The sequence below is a fragment of the Saccostrea cucullata genome, unplaced genomic scaffold (assembly GCF_032062105.1).
Source record: "Saccostrea cucullata isolate Sc308-1 unplaced genomic scaffold, CSIRO_AGI_Scuc_v1 ctg21322, whole genome shotgun sequence".
In the NCBI taxonomy this organism is placed as follows: domain Eukaryota; kingdom Metazoa; phylum Mollusca; class Bivalvia; order Ostreida; family Ostreidae; genus Saccostrea; species Saccostrea cuccullata.
In genome coordinates, this window is record NW_026933528.1 from 13,515 (window position 1) to 41,186 (window position 27,672).

The window sequence follows — 27,672 nt, forward strand, 5'->3', positions numbered from 1 at the left end:
TAAGGATTGTTTCATCTGTACTTAAGTGTTTATAAAAATACTGTATACAAGAAAATGTAAATTAACACCTATTTGTAACGATAATTGAATTCCAAGTAAATTAATTAATTGGTATAATTGTTTTCTTACAATTTCTACTTTTGTAACTTCAAACATTTTCACTGAGAGAATAAAATTTTGCAGATCAGATATGCAGATTTATTGTTTCTATATAATTAATTTCTGTATCTATATTTATAAGAAAATAAGAGAAAATGAAGGATCCAAATACACTTGATAAAATATACATCCATAATCATGCCTTGGTCATCCATACATATAAAAGCAAAAAAAATCATGATAACATTTTCAGCTAAAACTAAACCATTTGCAACCAATATTGACAAAAAGCATGCTTATGAGTGAACGGGGAACAAAAATGGAGAATTTCATGGACCCTAGCTGCCTCCCCCCCCCCTCTAAAGGGTGGGGTCAAAACCACTAAAATTAATGCAATCTTTAAAAATCTTCTTTACTCCTGGAAATCAAGTATTCAGACTGGTGGTATGATTGTAATTTGAGCACCCGAGTCTTCTACAAAAATTACGAATTTTATGGCCCCAGGGTCAGAGCTTCCAGTGCTAGGGCAGTGCAAAATAGATAAATTTGTGAAAATGCATTATTTCTCTGAAATTCTTCTTATCTTCTCCTGGGCATTAAATAAACTTACCAAGTACACAAATATGTTGAAAAAATCTGCATGCTTTTTCAAAAATTGATAAATTCATTGCTTCTTGGACTGGGTTCTGGTGTTACGGCAGGCCTATACTATACATTTATTGACTGAGTTCGAGGGCAACATGCGTTTTGTCGGACCCAAGAACCAAACTGTCTGCCTGAGGCCGTTAGGCCGAAGGCAGACAGTTTAGTTCGAGGGTTCTACAAAACGCATTTTGCCCGAGAACTCTGTCAATAAATGTTTAGTTATACCTTTCATTTTATTTTATTTTATATATTTACACATATTTTGTACTTAATTCCGTGATGTAACATCAGATCTATCACTGTATAACACCAGCGAATGAAAATGAGATTAAGCTCCGCCCACTCTGTGACATAAGCGGTCCAACATCTCACTCAGCGGTCCAACATCGGTTTTTTTATGCCCGCTCAGCGAAACATTAAAAATGTTAGACTTTTTTTTGTATAGAATTGTATAGGAACAAATTTCTAAAGGTATAACAATAGTATTTAATGATTAATTAAGTGAAAATGCAATAATTCTTTAAAAATATTCTTCTCTTATTAAATAAACTAGGCATGTACATAATTATGTTGAAAAAGGCTGCCTCTTCCTAAATTGTTAATTATTTTGGCCTGAGGGTCAGGATTCTGATGTTACATGTACAGTAGGGCTCTATTGATGAAATATAGTCAAATGCATTAATTCATAGATTTTTTTCTTTGCTACTGGGTATTAATCCAATCAACTATGTACTTAGTTATGATGCTGAAGGATGCCACTTCCAGATTTTTGAATTTCAGGGCCCCTTATTTAGGATGGGGCTTTATTGATTATATATAGTAAAAATTGAAGAATTCTTTGAAAATCTTTTCCTTTCCTTCTTGGCATTATACCAATGATCGAAGTACAAATTCATGATGAAGAAAGGCACCTCTTCCAAAATAATTAATTACACGGCTGGTAAAAGTATATAGTGTGTGGCACCAGGGTCAGTGGTTCCTGTGGGGTAGGATGCACGACTGGTTATTAAATGGATATGTGTTTTCTCTTTGTTGCTCTGATCTACCCTTTGGTATTAAGTTATTATAAAGCAAAGTAAGTAAGCTTAGCGTACATACAGTCCAGACCCTATTGAATACCTTTCGGTATCCACATGTGAGAATCTTCCGCAGTTTAAACCTCAAGGTGTTGGTCTCCAGCTTTAATTTTCTTTTGAATTTTATCAATGATTAGATGACTACTTCTTTATGTTGGATTTTCAGTTTATTCTATGAATATAGTTATAGTTTGTTTCACAAATTTTTTTGATAGAATTAAACAACAACAACAAAAGATTTATATGTACATGTATATCAGAAAACTGCATTAAAAAACACATCAATCTACTTGACATTAAGGACATATACAACGTACCTTACCTACTGACAGATTTCAAAGATCTTATAATAACAATTCTAAATCTAAACTACCCCACAATGCTTTCACCTAAATTTAAGCTTTTTTGGCCCAGTGGTTCGTGATAAAAAGACTTTAAAAATATTTCCTATATATTTCTTTGTATAATTTTGATTCCCTATTGTGGCCACACCCTACCCCTAGGGGTCACAACCTGAACAATTTAGAATCCACATTACCCCAGAATTGTTCCACTTGATTTTCAGCTCTGGCCCAGTGCTTCTATAGAAGAAGATTTTTCCTTCATAAATCTATGTAAGACTTTGATTTCCTAATGTGGCACCACCCTACCCCTGGGTCATGATTTGAACAATTTATAATCTAGTACACTACCTCAGGATGCTTCCAAAAAAGTTTCAGCTTTTCAGTGGATCTTCATCAGAAGATTTTTTATGATTATTCCTATGTATATTTCTATGTACCTGTAAAAGTTAGATTCCCAATTGTGGCTCTGCTCTACCCCTGGGGATCATGAATTAAACATTTAAAATTTACAGTACCCCACAATGCTTCCACATAAGTTTCAGTGTTTCTGGCCAAGTGGATCTTTAGAAAAAGATTTCAGTTTTTAATGACCCCACCCTATTTTTGTCTTTACATGATTATCTCCCCTTGTGTCGAGACTTGGCCCTTCATTTTTACAATTTAAATTTTCCTTCACCCAAGAATGCTTTATACCAAGTTTGGTCAAAATTGGCCCAGTGCTTCTTGAGAAGAAGTTGATAATGTGAACAGTAAATTACAGACAGGCAGCTGGACAGATGGACACGGACAAAATGTGATCAGAAAATCTCACTCGAGCCTTTGGCTCAGGTGACCTAAAAAGCTGGAGATATACCAAAAATATACACATACACACATATTTACATACATATATATACATACATATACACACACACACACACACACACATATTTACATACATATATATATATATACATACATATATACACACACACATTTATATATAATATGTTACAGAAAGAGTTGTTGCCCTTTTAACACATCAGACTGTTTCAAATTACAAATGAATGCAGATACGCATTCAAGTCCTTGTGTAGGTCAGTGTTATCAATTCAATAATGACAATACATCTTTAAAGGTTAATGCTAATTAATTTCAAGGTTAGAACTCACATTTGTTAATAATAATATTAGGCCGGTGGGCCAGGTAATTCAAACTTGGGCCTTTCTTTGGATCACTGAATAAAAAAAACATTTGGCCATTCTGTTGTTAACCAGATTTCCTACTTGTTACCTATTGTGACCCCACCTAACCCCCTGCGGTCATGATTTAGATAATTTGGAATATTTTAAGAGCCCTCTCTACACTGCACACTTAAAAGCTGTGATTCTATGGTAAAATCCACCTGCGACATCATTTTGTTTAAGCGCTCCATTATTTTTCAGGAATTGGCAGTTGCAACTTACATTAAGAAAGAAATTTGTTTCGCTCTTTTAACAGATAATTTTACAATATATACTAGTATTATAAATAAACATATTAGTAGTTTTCAATTAATATATAAATACTATACAAAGTAAGCTGAGAAAAGTGTACTTAATTTAACCTATGCCACTCCAAATCAACAGCTTTGATAGCTCATTGAAATGAGTTACCTGCCTAAAAATTATCTCCCCTTGGAGTTGAAACACTTTACTCTCCTTTACTCAATCCTTTGTATAATATACTCCCCTTCCCCCAAAGCTTTGTAGCAACTTCAGTTAAAATTGGCACAGTGGGTCTTGAGAAGAAGTTAAAAATGTGAAAAGTTTACATACAGACAATGGATGATCAGAAATGCTCATATGAAATTTCAGCTCTGGTGTGCCAATATTAAAAATTTATAATCAGATGATACTGTGCAATATTTATTCAAATTAGAGCAATATGGGTACATCCCACTAATTATTTTTAAAATCAGTAGGAGAAGAAAGTAGTGCAGAAAAAATTAGAAGTTCCTTAAATTGCACACTTGCATAAAAAAAAATTGGGCAGGTGTACTTAACTGAGCCTTACACTTGGTGATAAGGAGTATCTTTCCTACCAAAAAAGCTTTGAAAATGTAATTGATCAAGAAGATCAGCCGAATTATATTGTGTATTATACCGCCAGTGTGATTTCTGAAATCCCCCTACTTAGGCTTCTTTCACTTTCATTTTTAGAGGTTCCCGCAGACGGACGCATTTTGCCGAAAAACAAATCTGACATGCCACCTCGAGATTTTAACCAAGGAAAGACAAGTTGATGTGCTTTGATTTGAGGGGTCATTCACTACCGAATGAAAATTAGGGACATCGCTATGAGAAGAAACGTTAACATTGTCGCCTATGGGAAAAAAATTAGTGGACTGTACCCATATGCGCTGCATTTTTTAGAATTCTTATTTTGCTGTGAAAGAAAGAGTCATAATGATTTATTTGTATGTATAAGTAAACCTTTAAATAATGATCAAATATACTAAAATGATACATTACATTATGCAAAAATAATTAAAGACTTCTGTACAACCCAATATGTAGTACATGTATTATATAAGAAATCAATATTACAGGACATAATGTGTGTTTGGTTCAATCAAAGCTTATCAATAGTTCTTCCATCATGTCCATGAACAATAGAAATTTATAAATGCTCTTCTTTTCTGTTATCAAAATAGTTTAATAATTAGATGCAGCAAAAGTTTCTGATAATTATATCAAAGTTGCAGCTAATATTGCTTTAAAAATACAAATCAACTGAATAAGTTATATTACTGTAAGTAAGAAAATATCTAAACATTAGTATTGTTTATTCATGCATAACTCAGGTTAAAAAGAAATGGACATGCAGTCATATCAAATTCTGCAGAGGTACATTTCTAAAATATTGTTCTATGTTGGAGAAATTTACTGTCTACCACAGAGATGACACATGATTAACAATTGTGTAGTTCATTGAATCATATGTTTCACTTCCACATCCTAGGACAAACCAGGACCTGGACACAGAAAGTTTTCCTCTCTAGTTGTTTACAAACAAAATCCTCTTGTCACTTTCACATCCAAATTAACTCTTTTGAGTACAAAGTCTTTAAAATTCGAAAAACTATATTTCAGGCTCCCCTTTAGACATGTACTTGTTCATCAAGTCCAAACTTTTATGGCCGAAATCCTGTGTGTTGAATTACTGAATATGATGTCATGTTGAGATTAGTCATTACCCATAATTTCTGCAGTGAGCCTTCCTCTGAGAATACAATAAACAAGAAAACAGAATGTACTTTAAATGGGTGTGATACTTGTATTTTTTATTAAAGTATGAATACAGTATGATAACAATAAAATGTGAAAAACATAATTTACGCAACAAAAGTGGATGTTTGGAGAGTTTAAGATGCAAATGAAGTACCATCAAGCATATATGTAAAAGGGCTATCAATCAATAATCAATAAATGGTTTCCATATAAGGACAGGTGATACAATAAAAAATGTGGCTCGATCCATTGATTGGTTGATATTTTTCAATCTATTTCATTGTAAATGATATGAATAATAAATTTCTGAAATGCAAAACATATTCATTTTTACTAATACTAGTACACAGTTATAAACATATCTAAGTTTGTTATTCTAAGGATAATAATTATCAGGTCCAGCACAATACCCCGATAAAGGTATATAGCTTGATAAAGCTATATATATATTATTATAACAGTAACTTGATCCGAAGGGTTGTATCACGTCGAGTTGACAGGCGCGGTTCATCAGAGTGTGATCTGATGATCCGCGCCTGTCAACGAGACGTGATACAGCTCTTCGGATCAAGTTACTGTTATAATGATACATTTATTATATACCCCCTTGTAACTAGCTAAATATATCAGAATAAAACTTTAAAGATCAATTGTATAACATTTATTCATAAAACAAAGCATAATAACAAGGGACTTTTTAAAGCGCAAGAAAAATAACGTCATTTTTTCGCGTACTATATGTCATCATTTTCAGTCAGTGGTGATATGGATTTAGAAAACAACAGTGTGGTGATCCGGAAAATCGGATCAAACTCTGTAAAATTAACAGTAACAAAAACAAGGAAATTGATGGGTATATAATAAATAGCTTTATCAAGGTATTTAAAATACCTTGATCAAGGTATTTTATGTAATGAAAATTCAAAAAAAATTCTTTAAAAATTAATTACTGAAAGTCGAGTTCTGAATTTTTGACAATGTGTCTATGCGTGCATGAAAAACACTCTGGTATAAAAAAAGAAAGCATAAAATAATGTCTCCTCTTAAGACACGTTTTTATTCTGATTTGTTTGTGTCTGAATACTTTACATGCATGGGTGAATTTACTGACAACAACTCAGAACTCGACTTTCAGTAATTAATTTTTAAAGAATTTTTTGAATTTTCATTACATAAAATACCTTGAGCAGGTATTTCGATATTTATAAACATTCACTGTATCTTTAAGTTTGTTATTTTACGGATAATAGTGATTAGTATAGCATGTAAAATATATCTTGTCAATATTAACCTTAAAAATTTTTAAAAATAAAACAGAGGTCCATAGGTCACATTGCTGACCTGAGCAATTTTTTTAGGACGGAAATAAGTTTAATACTAAAATATTTGAAATTGTAAGCAGTTTACAACTAACATCAAACAAAGAACGAGTGCACTTATGGGCCCCGGTAAAATGTGAAAAAATAAACAGCAAAATTTTTCATCCCAAATCATTAATTGATATCTAAACCGTAAGATTCAACAAATTTTACAGCTGAAATTCACGTATATTCAAAGAACAAAACCATAGAATGCAGCAGGGGTCAACGGACATTTGTGATTTTCTATAGTAAATGAAGAACGGTCATTCATTTCAAAGCTTTTGTTTACTATGAGCCTAACTTTGTACAAACTTGTGTGAATGACAAAAGACGCATAATACATTTATAAAACTTGTGTGAAAGTAGGAAATTTGTACACAATTAGGCTGGTAGTTAAAATATTAAAAATGTACAAAAAGTACAATGTTTTTCCTATAGCAAGTGAGAGGTATTTACCTGTATGACCCATGTTGAACCCACTTGTGAAATAAATTATTTAAAATACCGATAGTCACGTGAGTTCTACCCATGTAAACATTCCTCAAGGGTGCTTACTGTAAAACATCGGCAGGTTTTTTATCATTTAGTCAAAGTCGCGCCGCATAGAAATATTTCTATGTATCTATATTCAAGATTACGGTAGGGTAAAGAGAGTTTAGTGCCACTCATAAAAGTGTCAGACATTTTTTTACATTTATGCAAGACAATGATACAGGTATTGAAAGCCACCTAAACACTAGTTTTAGATTTCAAATTCATTATATTGTATATATTTTTTTTCAAATACAAGAGTACTGATTTCTTACTTTGATTATTATGGCTTCAGGCAACTACATAACTTTCAAATTTTTAAAACAGATATACAGCACAAAAAGTGACATTTTACAAACGCGCTCAACTATGATGTAGGCAGATATTCAAAGCCTTGTATCCCAAAAGAATCGCGTTTTTGTCACTATTGTAAAACTGTTGTAGATCAGATTGTTCAAGATCTCTTCGCTTTGATTTACGTAAACAAAACTAAAAGAAGGTTTGGTAGACTTTTCCGGATTTTTATGTTGTCCATATAGGCATTTAAAAATACTCATTTGTTTCAAATCCATGCTGATTTGGGTGATGATTATCATGCTTTTTAATTAAAAATATACACCAGTATATAACTATTTCCAAAAGAGAACAATTTGGCTAAAGTCAAATGGCACATATAAGGGCCCATTAAGCATTGCTTATGTGCACTTGTCCTTTTGATGAGATTATACGCTCACTTAAGTCTTCAACTTGGGACTAAAGAGTACTCGAGTACCTAGCTGGATTAATGAAGGAACGGCTCTAATTCTTTGCAAATTTGTTTTCTAAACAAGCTTGTTTGGGTCAGTTTATCCTCTATCCTTAATAATCCCCAAAGCAGATTATAAGAAAGAGCCCAAACCAGGTTGGACAGGACACTATTCCACAGACAGACGGACAGAAAGACACACGGACAGACAGACAGACAGAGAGATGGACAAGGTGATTCTTATATACCCCCCCCCCCAAACTTTGCGGGGGGTATAAAAACAAGAGGCCCATGGGCCACATCGCTCACCTGAGAAGCTTTGACCATTCTGTTCTTTACCAGATTTCACCCTTGTTATACATAATGCATCCCCACATTACCCCACTGATCATAATTTAAACATTTTGAAATCTACACTACCCCATGATCCTTCCATTGGCACATATGTTTCAGCTTTTTTGGCCCAGTGGTCCCTTAGAAGAAGATTTTCAAAGATTTTTCCTATATATTTCTATGTAAAACTTTGATTCCCCATTGTGGCCCCGCCCTTCCCCCGGGGGTCATGATTTGAACAATTTAGAATCTACACTATACCAGGATACTTCCATATAAGTTTCAGCTTTTCTGACCCAATAGTTCTTGAGAAGAAGATTTTCAAAGATTTTTCCAATATATTTCTATATAAAACTTTGATTCCCCATTGTGGCCCCGCCCTTCCCCCGGGGGTCATGATTTGAACAATTTAGAATTTACACTATACCAGGATGCATCCACATAAGTTTCAGCTTTTCTGACCCAATAGTTCTTGAGAAGAAGATTTTCAAAGATTTTTCCAATATATTTCTATATAAAACTTTGATTCCCCATTGTGGCCCCGCCCTTCCCCCAGGGGTCATGATTTGAACAATTTAGAATCTACACTATACCAGGATGCATCCACATAAGTTTCAGCTTTTCTGGCCCAGTGGTTCTTGAGAAGAATCCTATATATTTTTAAATAAAACTTTGATTCCCCATTGTGGCCCCGCCCTTCCCCCAGGGGTCATGATTAGAACAATTTAGAATCTACACTTTACCAGGATGCTTCCATATAAGTTTCAGCTTTTGAATTTCTGACCCAATAGTTCTTGAGAAGAAGATTTTCAAAGAATTTTCCTATATATTTTTAAATAAAACTTTGATTCCCCATTGTGGCCCCGCCCTTCCCCCAGGGATCATGATTAGAACAATCTAGAATCTACACTTTACCAGGATGCTTCCATATAAGTTTCAGCTTTTCTGACCCAATAGTTCTTGAGAAGAAGATTTTCAAAGAATTTTCCTATATATTTCTATATAAAACTTTGATTCCCCATTGTGGCCCCGCCCTTCCCCCAGGGGTCATGATTTGAACAATTTAGAATCTACACTATACCAGGATACTTCCATATAAGTTTCAGCTTTTCTGGCCCAGTAGTTCTTGAGAAGAAGATTTTTTAATGACCCCAACCTATTTTTGTCTTTTCTTGATTATCTCCCCTTGCGTGGGGATATGTCCCTTCATTTTGACAATTTAAATTCCCCTTTATCCAAGGATGCTTTGTACCAAGTTTGGTCAAAATTGGCCCAGTGGTTCTTGAGATGAAGTCCAAAATGTGAAAAGTTTACAGACGGACGGACGGACAGCTAGACAGACGTCCGGACAGACGGACGGACGACGGACAAAATGTGATCAGAAAAGCTCACTTGAGCCTTCGGCTCAGGTGAGCTAAAAACTGAATCAATTTGAAAAGTTTTTATCAATTTTAGTTGCCGTGAAAAAAATATATAATGTAAGTCTTTTCTATAGGATAAATTTTGAAAGGAAGGATTATTATTAGGGAAAACTGACTGCTTAAAAGTAAAAAGTGTTGTTCAGTAAAAGTGATGGAGGGGGGTCCCTGCATCCTTCTCACCGGAAAATTTATACATTTATTCACTTAATATGTTTTATTCACAAGAAAAAAAGTCATATAGTCCTATGAATAGCTTCCCAAAACAAACTGTATCAATTTGGAATTTTCCAATCTATTTTTAGATCAATGTAGAGGAAAAAATCCTTGTATTGACCTGGAATGTCACATGCAGGTCAATACAATTAATGTAGTATTTTTCTGACATAGTTGAACCTCAGCTAATCAGGCAGATGAAAATAATTCAATCATATAATAAAAGGAATTATTCCTCTTTCATATTTCCTGTAACAATGTATTTTGTTGAAATTTCCCTTCAAAATGTTCAATTAAAGCAAAAACAGTCTTGTAGGAGTTTGCTATATCTAAATCCTCACTCTTCTGGGATTTCATCCAGTGGTATTACTAATTGCATTTTCTTGTTTTGATATGTTTTCATTACACATTGGATAACTACACTGGTTTATTGCTCAAAACATTTTATCAAAAAGCTTCCTAGAGAACTTGTACACCTTTAAATCATTATAGCCATAAAATGAAACAATTTCTATGCAAACTAAAGAATAAAAATATAAATTATCAAAGTGCTGAAAAAATGAGTAAGTAGGGTTAATTGTGACAGGTTGGTAGGAATACATCAATTTACAAATCAATTCTTAATGTTGGCCAAGTGAAAAATTATGTTTAAAATTGTTCCACCATGATAGCACATTTTTATATTTTTTAATATTTATTTTTTTTCCAAAGATTTTCTTGTTCCCGCAGACCTTAATGTATTCTTCATTAATTGATTACTGCTCCTATAATAACTATATAAAAAAATTTAACCTAGTAAATACTCTTCTAGCCTTCACTGATTTGAATTAGTTTCAGAATACTTAATACAGGATAGATATTTAACCTTAGAAAACTATATGTCCTAATATGGGTTGGATAACTTAAGCTTGCTCTCAGTACATCTCTTCTCAACTTGTTCAAATGAACAAATTTCCCCCGTTTTTTGAAAAAAGCTGGACATTCAATTAATTATTTTTTGATGTCACAGGATGAAGAATTACTTTAGTCTCCAGTATGACCTGTTACTGAATAATTCCCAGAAGTTTACTAACCTACTTCCAGTATTTGTTGCCACTTGTTTAAATATCTGCAAACCGATAGCCATTAACTCTCTTGGGTCTGGATTGGATGATATCTAAATTTTGCCCAATTTTCTGCATTTCTAATTAATTTATTCAACTGGAACTGTAAATAAAAGAATATGTCATTAATATTCAATATTACATATTCAAATGCAACTGTAAATAAAAGAGTATGTCATTAATGTTCAATATTACAGGAAAATTATGTTTCTTCTAATTCAAACAATAACACTCCTTGATAAAACACTGCATGGTTATAACACAATATTTCCATTTCTACCGGTAATCATTTTCTCTGTGACAATGCTTTGAAAGTTAGTGGAGTTGATTTCTTGATAAATCTACAGGAATGTTAAATAGGTAGGACAATAGATCAGGAGCTAAGGAGGCCTAATATGCATACAAATCTCTTGCAACTGTTTTTGTGTTTGACATCAGTGGACAGGGACTATTGAAATTGGCATGGAAGTACTCGTGTAATATACATCTATGGGCATGCACAACACACAAAGTCGAAGATTTTCTTTGGTATAAATACATGTATAATCATATCATATTAAAAGTACATCTTTTCTTATCATTTACTTTTAAATTATACAAAAATATCTCAAAATGTTCTAAAATTACTCACAAATACATGTATTTTCCAATCCAGTGGTCTATCACACTTTTTGTCATGGTGGTTGGGAAGAGAATCACATAAAAACTGGTAACTTGCTATATCAACCTCAATGCCTGGAGAAAAACAAGAAAAGATAAATTCAAAAAAAATTATATAATTTATCAATCTATATTGATAATTATGAAAACTGTGGAACTTTTAGACAGTTCCTCTGATGTATGCAAAAGTCTTCAATTATCCAACTATACAAGTACCTACAAAGTTGGAGCTTTCATTAGAAATCCATGTATCATTAAACATTTTGTATAATTTAAAACAAGTATTTGAAATCTTCCAACAATGTTTAAAGCAAGTTAAAATTAAAGGGATACTACTGAAAATTTATTTTTTTGCTTAAATAAGATATGATGCCTGTATAATCTTATTTGCACTGAAAGTCAAGGAGAGTACCACAATGGATAGGGTATTAGATTAATAATAAAAAAAAGTTTTTAAAAACAACATCATACTCAGGATGTATAAGCATGAAAAATCTTTGCAATACATACACATTTACATGTATGTGATTTGACATTTTCCAACAAAGGATATCATTTTGCTTCCAATACTATATGCAATCTTAAAGAAATTCTATTTTATGTAAATCTTTTGCAAATTTTCTGCTAAAACTGGTAAAAATTTTCTGCCAAAATTGTCTGGTTGACCTCTCAGACTGACCGACTAAATGGCCTGGCTCAGTAAATTCTTCTTTACATTGTAAGACAATACATCTATTTATTTTCCTTTATATTCCTCTTTTTCTTTCATTGAATACATTGAAATTTTCTAGAAAGAAAGATTTCTCCACCTACTTACCAACTCAATAATTTTACTCTGAGTCAGGAGAATGCAAACAAACATATCACTTAAAAGATGGCCTTATACACATTTTTTTTTTCATTGAAAAATTTGTATTAATTATACATGCACTGAAATATATGTATAACCTTACAAATAACTCACATCACAGAAAAAAATTCCTTCAAATTAGAAAGAGGAACACACAAAAATAATTCATTTTTGCGGGATTTCTTTTGTTATACACAAGTTGGTTTCTTTCTCTCAAGTCTAGTTATTCTTTTTCTTTAGTTTTAAGAATAATTTCCACTGCTTCATGGTAACTAAAGTAGACTGGCATTTTCTTCACAACTGCATCAACCTGTTCAGTGACATAGACATGATCAATTGTGGTTCCACCTTCTGTTGTGTAGAAATGAACAATCTGCTTGAATCCCTTTGACTCTAGGAACATTTGAATAGGCCCATGTGTTTTGATATCTTCATTAAAGTCTCCTATTATGACACAATTGGAATATTGCTCCTGAAATCTACAGACAACACCCCAAAGACTGTCTAGGAAACGATGAACATTTAGAATGCTTGGACGATACACAATAATAACTAAAGTTGCATGACTATACAGTTCTACTGTTAGTCCTTCAAGGTTGTTCTGGGAAAGCGGTTTTACCAAGACATTTCTTTCTGCATGTCTTCTGTATAATCCCACTCCTCCCCCCTTTGCAGAATGCAATTTAGCAAAATTTCCATCACTCTCATTGTAACATTGCTTTCTTGGTACATGATGAAAGTCAAATGCATCCAATTGTAGTTCTCTTATATTTTCATCATCCCTTAGCCAGGTCTCTGTTAATGCTATAAAATCAGCTTTTAAGAACCTACTGTCACTTGTAATGTCCCTGATGTGTCTCCTTAAACTTTGCACATTGAAAAGGAGAATTGTTAGGTAATTTTTAGTTTGTAAATGACAATAAGGTTTAGTTTCCTCTGGGATAAATTTCTCCATACCGCTCAGAGCCAATTTTACATCTGGATCAGCATATATTTTATTAAACAGATTATCCTCATCATTAGTTTCAATGAATAGTCCATTCTTTGATGTTACTCTACTAATCGCAACATATGCTTGTCCTGCTGAAAAAGCTCTGTCTAAATTGACTACCACACTTTGAGTGGTCATTCCTTGGACTTTGTGTGCTGTGCATGCCCATGATAATTTGAGTGGAAACTGATGTCTAACAACATTTCTGGTATTTTTCTCTTTTATATCTTCTTGTGCTCTAGAAATTAAGACTAGATTCCCATTTGAAGTTTTCATGCCTGTTAGTTTTCCTGTATCTTTACTGTCAAATACAACCCCAATATTTTGAACACAATTTTTTTGATCTTTTCTATACTCCAAATGAGAAACATGTCCCATTGTACCATTTACTAGTCCATCTTCAACATTCACATTTCTTGTGAGCATAACTCTTGCATTGACTGCTAAAAGCAAAGTAGTTGGTAAGCCATCTGAGGTCATCCTTACATAAGGTTTACTACGAAGAGACAGCTTTCCAGTTGTATTGTCTTTTTGGAAATCTTCAGCTTGAACTTCAGTCAAATCTCTACAATTTGCTCGTAACATCTTTAGATTGTATTCATTAGCTTCTTGGTTTGTTGAATAAACATGCAGAACATTCTCTGGACCTTCTCTGATACACTCTTGAAGCATTGTCTTTGCCTGGTCTGATATTGCTTCAGTTCCCAATCTAACTCGTAATGAATTCAACACACATGCAAACTTGTAATCTTCACGTTGTCTCATTACTTCATCTAGTTCAACAATCTTGAAGTAATTAAGCCAGTAGTCAACAGGATATGAACCATTTTCTTTGAATAACCTCTCATCTTTTCTCTGCTTTACTGGAGGAAGTTGATAAAAGTCCCCAACTGCTATCACAGACACCCCACCAAAAGGTTCTTTACATTTCTTGATTTGCACAAGCCTTTCATGAATGTAATAAAGTAGTCTTTTATAAACCATTGAAACTTCATCAATGATCAAAATCTGTAAACATTCCAATCTAGTTCTAATTGCGCATAGATTCTGTTCCTTCAATGGTTCATAAGGAAATGGTAAAGACTTTTTTAGAGAAAATACATGATGAATTGTATTTCCACCAATATTGAATGCTGCAGTTCCAGTAAAGGCTGTTAGAATTACTGACAAGTCATCGGGTGAATTCAATGTTCTCTGAAACAGACGTGAAGCCTCATAGTGAATTGTCTTGATTAAGTGACTTTTACCTGTCCCAGCACCTCCTGTTACAAATACATGCAGTGGTTCAATGTTCTCTCCAGATATCTTATTCAAACACCATTCATGCACAGCATAAAAAATTTCTTTTTGTTTCATATTCAAACCTTGTAACATCGGAATGATCTCTTCTCTCGAGTGACTAGGTTCTGCTACATGAAAAAGCAAGTCTTGAGAACCATTATCCTCTATCTCATGAGTGATCTCTGGTTCCCTTTTATCCATTTCCTCAGTTTTTTCTTTCTCAATCTGACATTCTTGCCTGCTTAATTCAGTTTCAGGACACAATCTTGCCCATGCATCATCTGGCTCACCCAACATTTCCAATGCCTCTTCAGCATTCTCAATAGCTCCCTCATATTTTGAGTAAGTGGCATGATTTCTCTGCACAATACTTTTGACTGCCTGTAAACTCTTATGTGGCCCTGTTCTTATGTATCCATTTTCAAAGAATGTTTCATAGAGTTCAAATCCTGGTGGTTTCAAGTGATCCATTTTCCAGTATGGGAGAAATAGCTGTAGCATTGCTTGGTAATACTTTTCTGGCTCGTTTTCTCTGTTAAACCGTGGATACCTTACTATAGCTGCTTTGGACCTTGTTCTTTTCTGTATGTATCCTTTTCCATTTCTCAGTTCAAAAACACTTTCTTTCGCACTCTGTGGAATCTGTGATTTAGCAAGCACTCTAAACTCTGAACAGAATTCTGCTAAGCATGTCTCCATGAAGGCATCTTCTACTGGTCGATTTTCATACCTCTCCACAATGTTTGTCATCCAAATGTCTTCATCATCATCCTCTGCTATATCAATATTTCCACTACACTCTTCATTTCCAACTCTCTGTTTTTTTTTAATTTCAGCAAGAGGTTTACTTAAACGTGTTGGATTTTCACCAACTGGAATAAATACTGTGTTCCTTGAGCACTCTTTCATTTTCAGATTGCATACCCTGTACACGGCTTCCTGTGCACTAACTTCTCTATGATTCAAATATGCTGTCCCTATATGTCTTATTGTCTGTTGTGCACTTAAATTTCCCTCTCTTGCTTCTATTTGTGTTTGTTTTAGCAACATTCCCATTTCTCTTTCTGATTTGGAGATATATGAAACAATATATACAATGCAGCTAAATGGATCCAAGATATATTGTATATCCATATTAGCATTCCATGATCTAAGTAAGCATGGATTGTACTGGTTTGTCCACATCTCAACTGGATTTCGTTTTAGAATAGTAGTAAGCTTTGTGGAAAGAACTTTGTGTGCCATCTCATACAAATCTTGACAAAGTTCAATACTTTCAAATATCTCCTCAGTTGTTTTTCTTTCACTATTTTCCACCAGAACTTCATTCCATACATTCAATAATATCTCTTTTGCTTGTGAAGTTTTTAATCTCTCATCCATAGTGTCAACAGTTTCTTGCTCACATGGTCTGCTGATAAACGTTTTCTCTGATGGTGGTCTTGGAAAATTGAATCTACACTCAGTTTTCTTTTTCCTGCATGACTTTGAATGACTCTTGCTATGTTGTTGTACATCTAGTACAATCTTTTGGAGTTCAGGGTCTTCATCTTCAGATGGTAAAGCACAGGTGACATATTTGTCAATGAAGTCACATACTGTCTCCTCACTATCCTCATTAAGTTTAGGTGCATTCTCAATCCAGTACAAACAATGCATATGGGGAGAGCCCCTCTGCTGAAACTCTACTCTCACAAAGTAATCGATCACATTTCCTATTGGTTTTGCTGGCGACATTATTACATCTCTCTGGAAAATATGGAACCTATGATCAAACATTCTCGCAACAGTAACTGGATTGTTCCTCAGAATTTCACTTTTTTCACTCCAGTCCAAATCTGTTGGGTTTCTACTATCATTTCCATGCTGCAGAATTGTAGCCACTATATCATTCCACCTGAATTCAGCTGATGAAAATGAGCAAAACCAAGTTGGAATACCTAACTGTCGTAACATAGCAAAGAGATCTTTCTGAGCATTTGACCAATATGCAGGTGTCCCTCTAATTGGTTGCATAAATCTAAGAGCCTCATTATTTTTCAGCAACTTGGAGAGTAGAACTGGATTTTGAAGCATTTCTGATGTCACATTTTTACCCCCATCAACCTTTGAAAAGGATTTGCGAATTGAAATCTGTGTTTTCTCTATTACCTGATTCAATTCTGACATATACTGGGAAAAGAAAATGTAGTCTGTGTCCTTTGCAAATCTATTATCTGTATTCATGAGTCTGTTGTTAAAATACCTAGACAGAGTTATTCTGGTACTTCTATTTTCATTCCATGAAAATTTGCCTGATGGAAATAAATGTGGAAAAGTTTTTGCTTCATTCCCTTCTGCTTGCAACATTCTAATTGGATTTTTTCCTTCACTTGGTGCAATATTGTATACATCATCAAAGTAATGGTCTAATACATCTTGAGCAATATCAACAGGCTGCAAACATGTGTCCGTTACAACTTCTGGGATTTCGTTTATATCTTCCTCATCTTGTCCCTCACTTTCCAATGCTTCTGAATCATTCAAGGAATATTCACTTTGTTCAGAGGAATCCTTCCATGTAGTATCAATTACAACATCTTGATACCACTGATTGTTTTCTTTCAGATATTTCAGAGCTGCCATTATGTGTCTTGGGTTGACAAATTGATACTCAAAGTATCCTTTGTATGACAACCTGCGCTTTAACTTAACTCTTAGCAACATGTTTTCATCTGAAGCACGGGGTAAACTGGCAGTTTTTCTCAAGTTTGATGGTACACACACAACTGGTCCATGAATGTTTCTTTGTCTACCTTGTGGGAGGGCCATTACCTTCATGAATGGAATGTGCAGAGCAATTAGATGTTGTTCTAAGCTATTTAAGGAACAGAGTTCTTCTGGAATATCTTCCAAAGACATTTTGTTTGCAGCTGCTTCTGCAGGTATATTGCCACCTAGTATTTTCCTATGACATGTATAGCAAATCCAGAGTGATGACTTTTTACAAGGTTTTGGGCAAGACAAAGTGCATAAATGTACATATTTGTTGTCAATGCATGTGGAGGCAATTCTTCTTGTTTCATCATTTTTGTCATACATCTCATGTGCACATCTCTGTACTTGGTTTTCAAATAACAAACGGTGGCAGCAACAACATGTAAATTCTGGTCCTTTTTTTGCCTCCTCTAGAAATAAACGAACTACTTCATCTTCATTTTCAAGCCTCACTTTTACAGCACTCCTTTTCTTTCTTACACTTTCTTTCTTTTTTGACTTTGTTTCAGCACAAAGATGATATTTTATCTTCCCTTCTGCTTTGACCTTCTCCTTGTGCTTTACATCATTCTGATACTTCTGAACTCCCCTAAATTTAACATTTTCCCTGTGTAGTTCATTTGTTTTGTATTTGTCTTTACTTCTTTGTTTGACATCCTCTCTATGTAAATTGTCAACTTTGTATTTTTGTCTACTTCTTAGCTTCATATCTTCTCTGTGAAATGTATCTAGTCTGTATTTCTCGGTACTTCTTCCTTTGACATCTTCTCTATGCTTCATATTCACTCTGTATTTCTTGGTACTTCTTCCTTTGACACCTTCTCTATGCTTCATATTTACTTTGTATTTCACTCTGTATTTCTCAGTACTTCTTCCTTTGACATCTTCTCTATGCTTCATATTCACTCTGTATTTCTCAGTACTTCTTCCTTTGACATCTTCTCTATGCTTCATATTTACTCTGTATTTCTCAGTACTTCTTCCTTTGACATCTTCTCTATGCTTCATATTTACTCTGTATTTCTCAGTACTTCTTCTTTTGACATTCTCTCTATGCTTCATATTTATTTTATATTTTTCTTTACTTTTTGTTTTCGCTTTTGACCTAAATTTTTCACTTTGTTGGTATCTTATTCTTTGAATTCTTAATTTCTTTTCCTTGCAAGAGTCTCTTTTTGATCTTGTTTCTGCCTTTGATGTTTTCAACAAGTCTCGAACTTTTCCCATATAGTTTTTGTGTTGTTGTCTCTTAACATAGGCCTTGTTGCCTGTCACTTTAATGGTCTCAGAGTATTGAGTTTCTTGGCCAACTTTTGTCACAACTTCATAATGATTAAGGTTTTTATGATTCAAATAAACTGCTCCTTGTGAAACAGCACTGGAATTCACCATCTGTCCAGAAAATGTTTTCCAATGAGCATCAGAATATGTATGAATATTGATATTGAGCAAATGTGACAATGCTAAAATTTCCATTTCTGTTGCCCATGTTCCTTCTGAAAACATTTTTCTTTCTAACAAGTAATTTTCAACACTTTCTTCAACACGTCTCAGAAATGGTCTAAAAATCAATTCATTTTGAAGAAGATGGTTGCAAACTGCTAATCTAACTTTCTGATGATGGTCCTGTTTTCCTGTCAAACAAAATGAAATGGCCCTAAAAAAGCAATTGCCATCTGAAAAAATTTCTATACAGTTCAGGGGTGCTCCAATATCTTCTTCCTGTCCCAGATCTTTTTCATCATGTGCCGAGTATGGTAATAGTAATTTTTCACAAAGTTGCTTTTTCATTTTGCTGCAAAGTGGAGCAAACCTGATTGATTCATTTTCTGTGCAGATATATTCAACATCTTCATCTTCAACAGATTGATAGCTTGACTTTTGATTGATGTCACAGCTTTCATTTTTCTGAAACTCAGCAATCCTATTTTCCCTTCCAATATGTTGTAAATTTTGTGCTGGATTCTCATCTTTGTTGCTTAGGTCTTGTTTCATTGAGCAATGTACCCCTGTTATTTCACACTGAACTGCTGTAGAATATCCCATTGATAATGCTAATGATAAAACATGATTGTAGATATGCAATACACTTTCATGCAGTAACCTTGTGCTCTTACCATTTGCAGAGAGATAGCCTTCAGTAGACCTCGAGTGGGAATCAAAAGTGAAAAACTTATTTCCTGTTTTGCCAACCAAAAATGTACTTCCTCCAAAGCAGACAAAACACCCATCTGTATTTCCAAGTGCTAACTGAAGTGCCTCTAACAAAGAATATGCATTGAAGTCATCATGATTTACTTCAACATTTGCTAAGTTTATCAAGCTTGGCAGAGATTCATTCGGTTTAAACTCAAACAAGCTATTAAAACACTCAAAACACTCAGGTAGTTCACTTGCTAAAAGATACCTCTCATTCATTGTAGAACTACTTTGCAGATAAGAATACAGTTCATTTCCCATCAACAAAATTGTATTCATATCACTTGTTTCCCAATTCTCTGTGTTCTTTTTCTGATGAAATGCTAATGCTGCTAGAGACATAGCTACACACTGTGTTCCTGCATTTTCACCAAATAATGCATCACCTTGATGGAATGAACCTTGCACATTTCTGGTAGGTGGAGTTACAGTTTTCTTTTCATATATGCCAGTAATATCCATACAATGTTCCAGACTATGTATGCTATTTTCATTTTCATAACCAAGTTTCTTTTCATTTGCCATTTCCCTCAAATTTTCCTTCATAATATTCATTTCAGTTGATTCTTTTTCAATGTCATTTTTTCTTAAAGTCTCTTTTTTGTTTGTCTCTTCAATATCATTCTTTTCCTTCTTTGTTCTCAAATTTTCCTCAATATTTCCTTCTTGATGGTCCCCGATCTTTTTTGATTGAAACTCCCCGACATCTTCCCCCCAGGAAGATGCCACATGCGTCTGACCTGCTGAATTTGACATGCTCCACATGTCAAACTCAGGTACTCTCGCTGGAGTACAAACCCGAGCCCGGGAGTCAGGGGATGCTACCTTGTCCTTTGGGACAATCAGACGTCTTCCACGAGGAGATGGCAACCTCGTGGCAGTTGAGTACATTCTCTCACAAGGAGAGGCCTGTACTCTGGCCAAGGGTTTTCCCTCAAGAGGTGGCAACCCTATAAAACCTTGCTCAAGGTCAGCCAAGGCTGTACTGTTCTCTCTCCCGTGGGGTTCAGAGGAATCTGTCTGTGACTCATCTGGCAAAGCCTTTGATTCCAATCTTTTTTGGCGTTTTCTAACTTTATCTTTAGCTCTTTGCATTCTACCATCCATAGACTTTCTTTTCTTTGCCATCTAATTTAAGGTGAAGAACAGATAAACCATTATAGTATGTATACATTAACATGTCATTTCCCGTAAAAAGCAAACAGTGCTTTATTTTTACTTTTTAAATCAAGAGAGGTTTGTAAAACAATTATGCCCCTCTCCACCCACATAGGAATTTTTACAAGTCCTAAAGGGCACAATTCTATCAAAAATGGTGTAAATCTAGCAAAAACAGAATTTGACCTAGTTATACCTCTGATAAATCAGTATGCAAAATTTCATTTCAGTATGTGCAATGGTTACAAAGAAAATGAATGGAAACTGCAAATAATTGAAATTTTTGTAAGTCCAAGAGGCATTACTCAACCAGAAGTCTCTGTCGAGACTGAAGCTCTACTGGTTTGAACTTATAGCAAAGGAAGAGAAAAGTACTTAAGCAGCTGGGATTTGAAACTAAATAGAATGAAAGAAAAAGTGAGCTAGCTCACATACCCCACGCTGCCCCAAAACTTGACGGTGAAGCACATAATGAAAGGCACAGTGCACTTTAAATACATAGTATAGATCAAAAAGGGCAATAATTGCAAAAAAATCTTCACATCAAAATGTTTTACAAATGAGGACATCTAAATGTGGAATGAAGTTTCTAGATAAATAATGGAATCAAAATTTCTTGGCATTATACAAATCCAAACATTAATTTGAAGTGGGTGGGGGTGGGGGTGGGGGGGGGAGAAATTTTCTTGAATAATAGGCAAGACTCTTTGGGATAAAATAAACTATGTACAACATTTTAAGAGGAGTGGTGCTGACAAACTGTTCATCTCTATATTCTAAATATGGCCAAAAAGTCTAAGTTGGAAAGTGTGGAAATTCCCGGAAAAATAATGGAATCGGAATTTCCTGGTAATATGCACATCTACATATTGTGTCCTAAATATCTTCAAAGTTTGAAAAAATTCTGTGCAGCGGTTTATGAGGAGTTTCCGCTGACAAACTGTTCATCTCTATATTCATGGTATGGCCAAATGCCCAAGTTAAAAAGTGCAGAAATTCCCGGAAAAAATAATGGAATCGGAATTTCCTGGTAATATGCACATCTACACATTGTGTCCTAAATACCTGCAAAGTTTGACGAAATTCTGTCCAGCGGTTTATGAGGAGTTGCGCTGACAAAAAAAGGAGGACTGACTGACGAACTGACTGACTGACTGACTGACGGACGGGTCAAAAACATTATACCTCCCACAACTAGTTGCGTGGGGTATAAAAATGATCGTTGACAAAGTCTCTTTAGGTTCTTAGTGTAGTCTACTTGTGTGCCAAGTTATACTCAAATCAGACCAAAACTGTAGGAGGAGTAGCATTTTGAAACAATTTTACAGACATTTCTATTTTTAGTAACCATGGCAACACCATTCATCAAAATTAAAATTCGATACACAGAATTATGTATCTTAGTATAGTCTAATTGCGTGCCAAGTTATATCGAAATAAGACCAAAACTGTAGGAGGAGTAGCATTTTGAAAGAATTTCACAAAAATTTCTATTTTTAGTAACCACGGCAACACCGTTCATCGAAATCAAAAACCGTTACACAGAATTATGAATCTTAGTGTAGTCTCTTTCTGTGCCAAGTTATATTGAAATCAGACCAAAACTGTAGGAGGAGTAGCATTTTGAAAGAATTTCACAAAAATTTCTATTTTTAGTAACCACGGCAACACCGTTCATCAAAATTAAAAACTGATACACAGAATTATGAATCTTAGTGTAGTCTCTTTGTGTGCCAAGTTATATTGAAATTAGACCAAAACTGTAGGAGATGTAGCATTTTGAAAAATTGTTTACAGACAGACGGACGCCAGACACATTACTATCGCAAAAGCTCTTCTGGTCTCTGACCAGTAGAGCTAAAAATGACACAATTGTATCCAAAACAAATTTGATCTAGATATTCAAGTAATATTTTATTAAACCAAATTTCAATTCAGTATGTGCAACAGTTGCAAAGAAAATGAATGGAAACTGTAAATACCGTATAATCCCTATTAACCGCCCCGGGCGCTTAGAAAATTGCGGAAAGGGGGCGGTTATTGTGATATTCTTACTAAAATTTTGAATGTCATATTTTAACTTCAAGAAATCTTTTGAAAAATTAAAACAAATAACAGAGAATCACTACAAGTTGTCTAACCTTCCTTTTAAACTACAAGAATTCACCCAAATTATGCTATATGCAACTTCGGAATTAGGAATAGACAAGGAGAACAAAACTTGTATGTTTAACTTTCACTTTCAGAAATACATGAAATCTTACTCTCAAGAATATTTTGTGTACAATTTAAATAACAAAGTTGAAATTTTTGACAATTGAAAAAGACCCAGGGGGCGCTTATAGGGGTAGGGGCGGTTAATAGGGATTATACGGTAACTGAAATTTTTGTAAGTCCAAGGGGCATAACTCTGTCAAAATGTTAAAAAATCCTACCCAAAACATAACTTGACCTAGTTGTTTATGTGATATATCTGTATATAAAAATTCATTTCAGTATGTGCAACGGCTGCGAAGAAAATGAACAGAACTAAGTGGACCGACAGATCTTGGGTTCCTTATTGTGGCCTTGCCCTACCCCAAGGGGGCATGATTTGATTGATTGATTGTATATTGTTTAACGTTCCCCACAAGAATTTTTTCACTCAGATGGAGACTTTAACGTATGCTGGTGAAGGTCCTCAAATTTTGACCTATACGGTCATGATTTGAAGAATTTAGAATTTACACTACTACAGGATGCTTTCACATAAAGTAAAGTTTAGTAAAAAGCACAGTAGAATATATACTCAACCAAAAAAGAAACACATATTTTACTCATCAAAAAAATTGAAAAAATATATAGAGCAACTAGTTTTTGCGTGGACCCTGCAGTCCACGCAGTAAATATATAAGCGAAATTAAACCGAATGCCCTGGGCAAACCACAGGCTACGCATGCGCGCGAATGCTAGGGAGATCGCACCTTGGGTAACTTGCCCGTAGAATAATTCGCCCTATTCGAATTAAAATATGCCATTCATTGGCAAATCGCGCTTTTAAATCTGCACAGCGCATTTACATATTCATTGGCTGATTAACAACATGAATGAGAAACGTCACTCAACGAACAGAGATACATGTAGTTTGTAAAGCTTTTAAAGTAGTGCAAGTTTTTACCTGCATTAGTTTTGTTCATCAAGACTTGCAAAATAATTTAATATTTCAGCAATCTAATTATTGTTTGATTAGAGTCTGTAGCAAGGGTTTTAATGTGTGTGTGTGTGTGTGTTGGGGGTTGGGGTAGAGGCTCCGACAAAATACAAAACAAACTGCGATGTACAGAGGTGTGCTACACGTGAACCATCAGATCTCCATTTTTCCCATGATAAATTTCTTCCGTATAAATTCAGAACAGGTGTCAAGTCCCAGCCAATATGTGTTACATGTGTCAAAATAACCCAATTTTTAATTTTTTTAACATATTAAAACTGACAAAACTTAAGATCACTAATCGGAGATAAAATGTCACATTTGTGCTTTGAGACTACGATTAGTTAAAAGTGGCAGATAATTTTAGAATAAGTGGACAAACCTTACATGAATATTCACTATACCTAGAAATTTTACACTCAAGTTTTTCCATAATAAAGATATGTACCAAAGATGAATTATACAATTTTCACTTCAGTAACCTTGAACTTGGCGGAAGACCATGGGTGAAAGTCATGACAAACCCTCGGGTCATGAGTAATCTTTGTGTGAAATGAGTACCTATCAAGTTTATCCATTAGAAAGATATGGACCGCACATGAATTCTGAAATTTTTCTTTGTTACTTTGAACTTCCAAAAATTATCTTGGGTTAAGAACACCCCTTAGGTCATGAGCAATCTTTGTGTGACACGAAAGCCTATCAAAATCCAATCAAAAGATATGGAAAAAACAAGAATTAAAAATGTTTCCTTCTGGTGACCTTGAACTTCCCCAAATGACCTCGGGTCAAGGTCATGACATACCCTTAGGTCATGAACAATCTTTCTGTAGAAATGATAACCTACCAAGTTTATCCATAAGAAAGATTACAAGGACCGAACACAAATTATGAAATTTATCTATCATTCACTTTGAACTTCCCCAAATGACCTTGGGTAGGTCATGACATACCCATAGGTCATGGGCAATCTTTGTATGGAGTTGTATAGTCTAAATGTTCTTCCGTAAGAAAGATATGGACTGGACACATCTGCACAGATAGACAGCTAGACAAGACGGACGAGCTGATTCCTTTATATCCCTCAAATTTGGTTTGCAGAACGAGGGGCCAACTACATTGCAAGGTTCAGGAATATTAGCCTGATTCCCTTTCGATAGGTGACAGGCAGTCAATCCATATCTTTGCTTAAAATTGCTTTAAACAGTCCCCTGTTTTAGAACGGAGTTATCTCATCTCTTAGGATCAACTGACCCATCTCCAACTGCTGTTCCCAAACTTCGCAGGGGGTATGAAAATTTTAAAGTTTACAGATGGACACATAGACACACAGGTATAAACCTGCAGAAAAGCAGCTCATGGAAAAATATATATTCACAGACTGGAGAGCTTCAGCGCCACTCATTGAAAAAAAAAATGTACATTTATTGCGCACATAGAAGTGTCCTGTTTCTAAATTTATTTCTCTATGTTCTTAAAACTTTCCCTCAAAATATTACTAACCCTGTGTTCTTTACATATTCTTTCTCTGTTTTCAAAGAAACTTTTTATAATTGATTGTAAATAGGGCTAAGTTCTGTGCCTGATACTGAGATCATTGAAAATTTTCTCTATTTGTTCTGTCATTTTGCTTTGCAAGATAATTCGGTCAAATGCGCTTCATGCTGATGTCAATTGTGAAAGTACCTGATAAAGCAATAAAGAATATTTTGAAAGTAGGTAAGAATTTAATCCAGAACCAAGCACAACTTTTTCTGCACAATAAATAATATATATTATAGTTTTTTTAATGGGTGGCACTATAGCTCTCCTGTTTGTCAATGTATATTTTTCAGAGAGCTACAGTTCTGCAGCTAACAGCTAGAAAGTTGGACGGATCTATACCGACAAAATGTGATAAAAAATTCTCACTTGGATAAGATAAAAATGGTAAAGTTTGAGTCTAATTCGACTTGGAGAGAAATTATGCACCGAACAATGATTTTAAACAGAGAAGCTATTTTGACATTGATGTAGAAACTTCATTTAAAAGGTCAATACACATCTATTGACCAATGACCAAGAAATTTGTTCAAGGTCACTACACATTTTTTATCCATTGCCCCTCTGAGTGAAGTGTGAGCCACATTCGACCAAAGGGAGAGAAAATATGCTCTGAACAAGGATTTTTCATAATTCTATGATCTTAGACTTAGAAACACAATTCAAAGTCAGTGTATATGCTTAACTGAAAGACACTTCAGGGTTGCAAATAACCACTTGCCCACTTGCAAATGCTAGTTAATTCTCCTGTATGACCACTTCTTAAGTATGTTTTCTCCCAAATACACTCATACTAATGTGTTAAATTCAAAACATTTTATTTTTTGATGTGTTTTGCAAATTATAAAATGTATTAAGAGTAGCTCTGACAGTGGCTCTGGCAAGATTTAGCGAAAATTCAGTGAAATAGGGTAAATTATTTACAGAAATGTGGCTAGGAAGTGACTGGCACGTGAAGACAATATAGTAAACAGAAAATTAATTACGTTGCTTTTTAGTTTTCACCACCCCTATAACATCATTCTGAAGAAATGTACATGTACTTCTATCAATCTTTCTTGAATTCATTCAAGTTTAAATTACATAAAGTATTCTCTATCATACAATTTTCTGCTGTCATGAATTAAAATTTCTTATGAATTCTATAGGATTTTTACGCTTGATAAATTTCCTTTATTGAACTATCGATGAATATAATTCTCACTTGGATTCGCTGGCCAACACATGTGATCACAAGTATTGGTATGTAAAAAATGTTTATGTCCAATAATGCATATATAAGAAGCTAATCCTTTTCCTTACCCTAGAAGTGCTGGTCTTCTGGATTTAATGACACTAAACACAAAGTCACCAGGACATGTGAAATTACTTTCCTATATCCGTAATTCGTTATAACCGTATACCATGAGAAAGTCATTAAATCTAAACAGCTGGGGATCCAAAATGAATTCGTTTTATCCGTGAACTTGCAATATCTGTGTCCGTACTTAACAAGTTTTACTGTATATACATTTTATCAAACATATTTTTTGCTTTTTAACAACAAATTAAGAACTTCCGTGATAATTCTCAAAGTTTCGAATGTTTGCATTTTGTTCAGGATAACATTTTCTTTGTATTTTGCACAGCATTAAAATCTCCTAATAAACAGATATAATCAATGTCATGTGAGAGATTAAACAATTCCTCTCTATATCTAGAAAACAATCCTTTGATGTAAGAGTATTACCTGGCATGCATTTTCAGGGATATATATAGATTGACTGTTATATGGTAACTTTAAATGTGATGTGTAAATTAATTTTCAGCATGCACAAATTACGTCACAATTGCCTGCATTCATATACACGAATTTTCAGAGAAGTGTTGAAGTTAGTGTTAACCGACAGATTTCATGAATTTAGACGGTTTGGCAATACTCA

The 27,672-nt window shown here is 34.3% G+C and overlaps 1 long non-coding RNA gene across 1 annotated transcript; it reads right to left on the bottom strand.

Annotated features, from left to right (window-relative positions):
• Window positions 1-1,979: 1,979 nt before the first annotated feature.
• On the bottom strand, window positions 1,980-27,303 carry LOC134238546 (uncharacterized). Its single transcript, XR_009986041.1, has 4 exons — window positions 27,053-27,303; window positions 11,754-11,857; window positions 11,093-11,225; window positions 1,980-5,407 (listed from the first exon to the last, which is right to left on the bottom strand). It is a non-coding gene; the product is annotated as an uncharacterized LOC134238546 (long non-coding RNA).
• Between the last annotated feature and the right edge of the window lie 369 nt (window positions 27,304-27,672).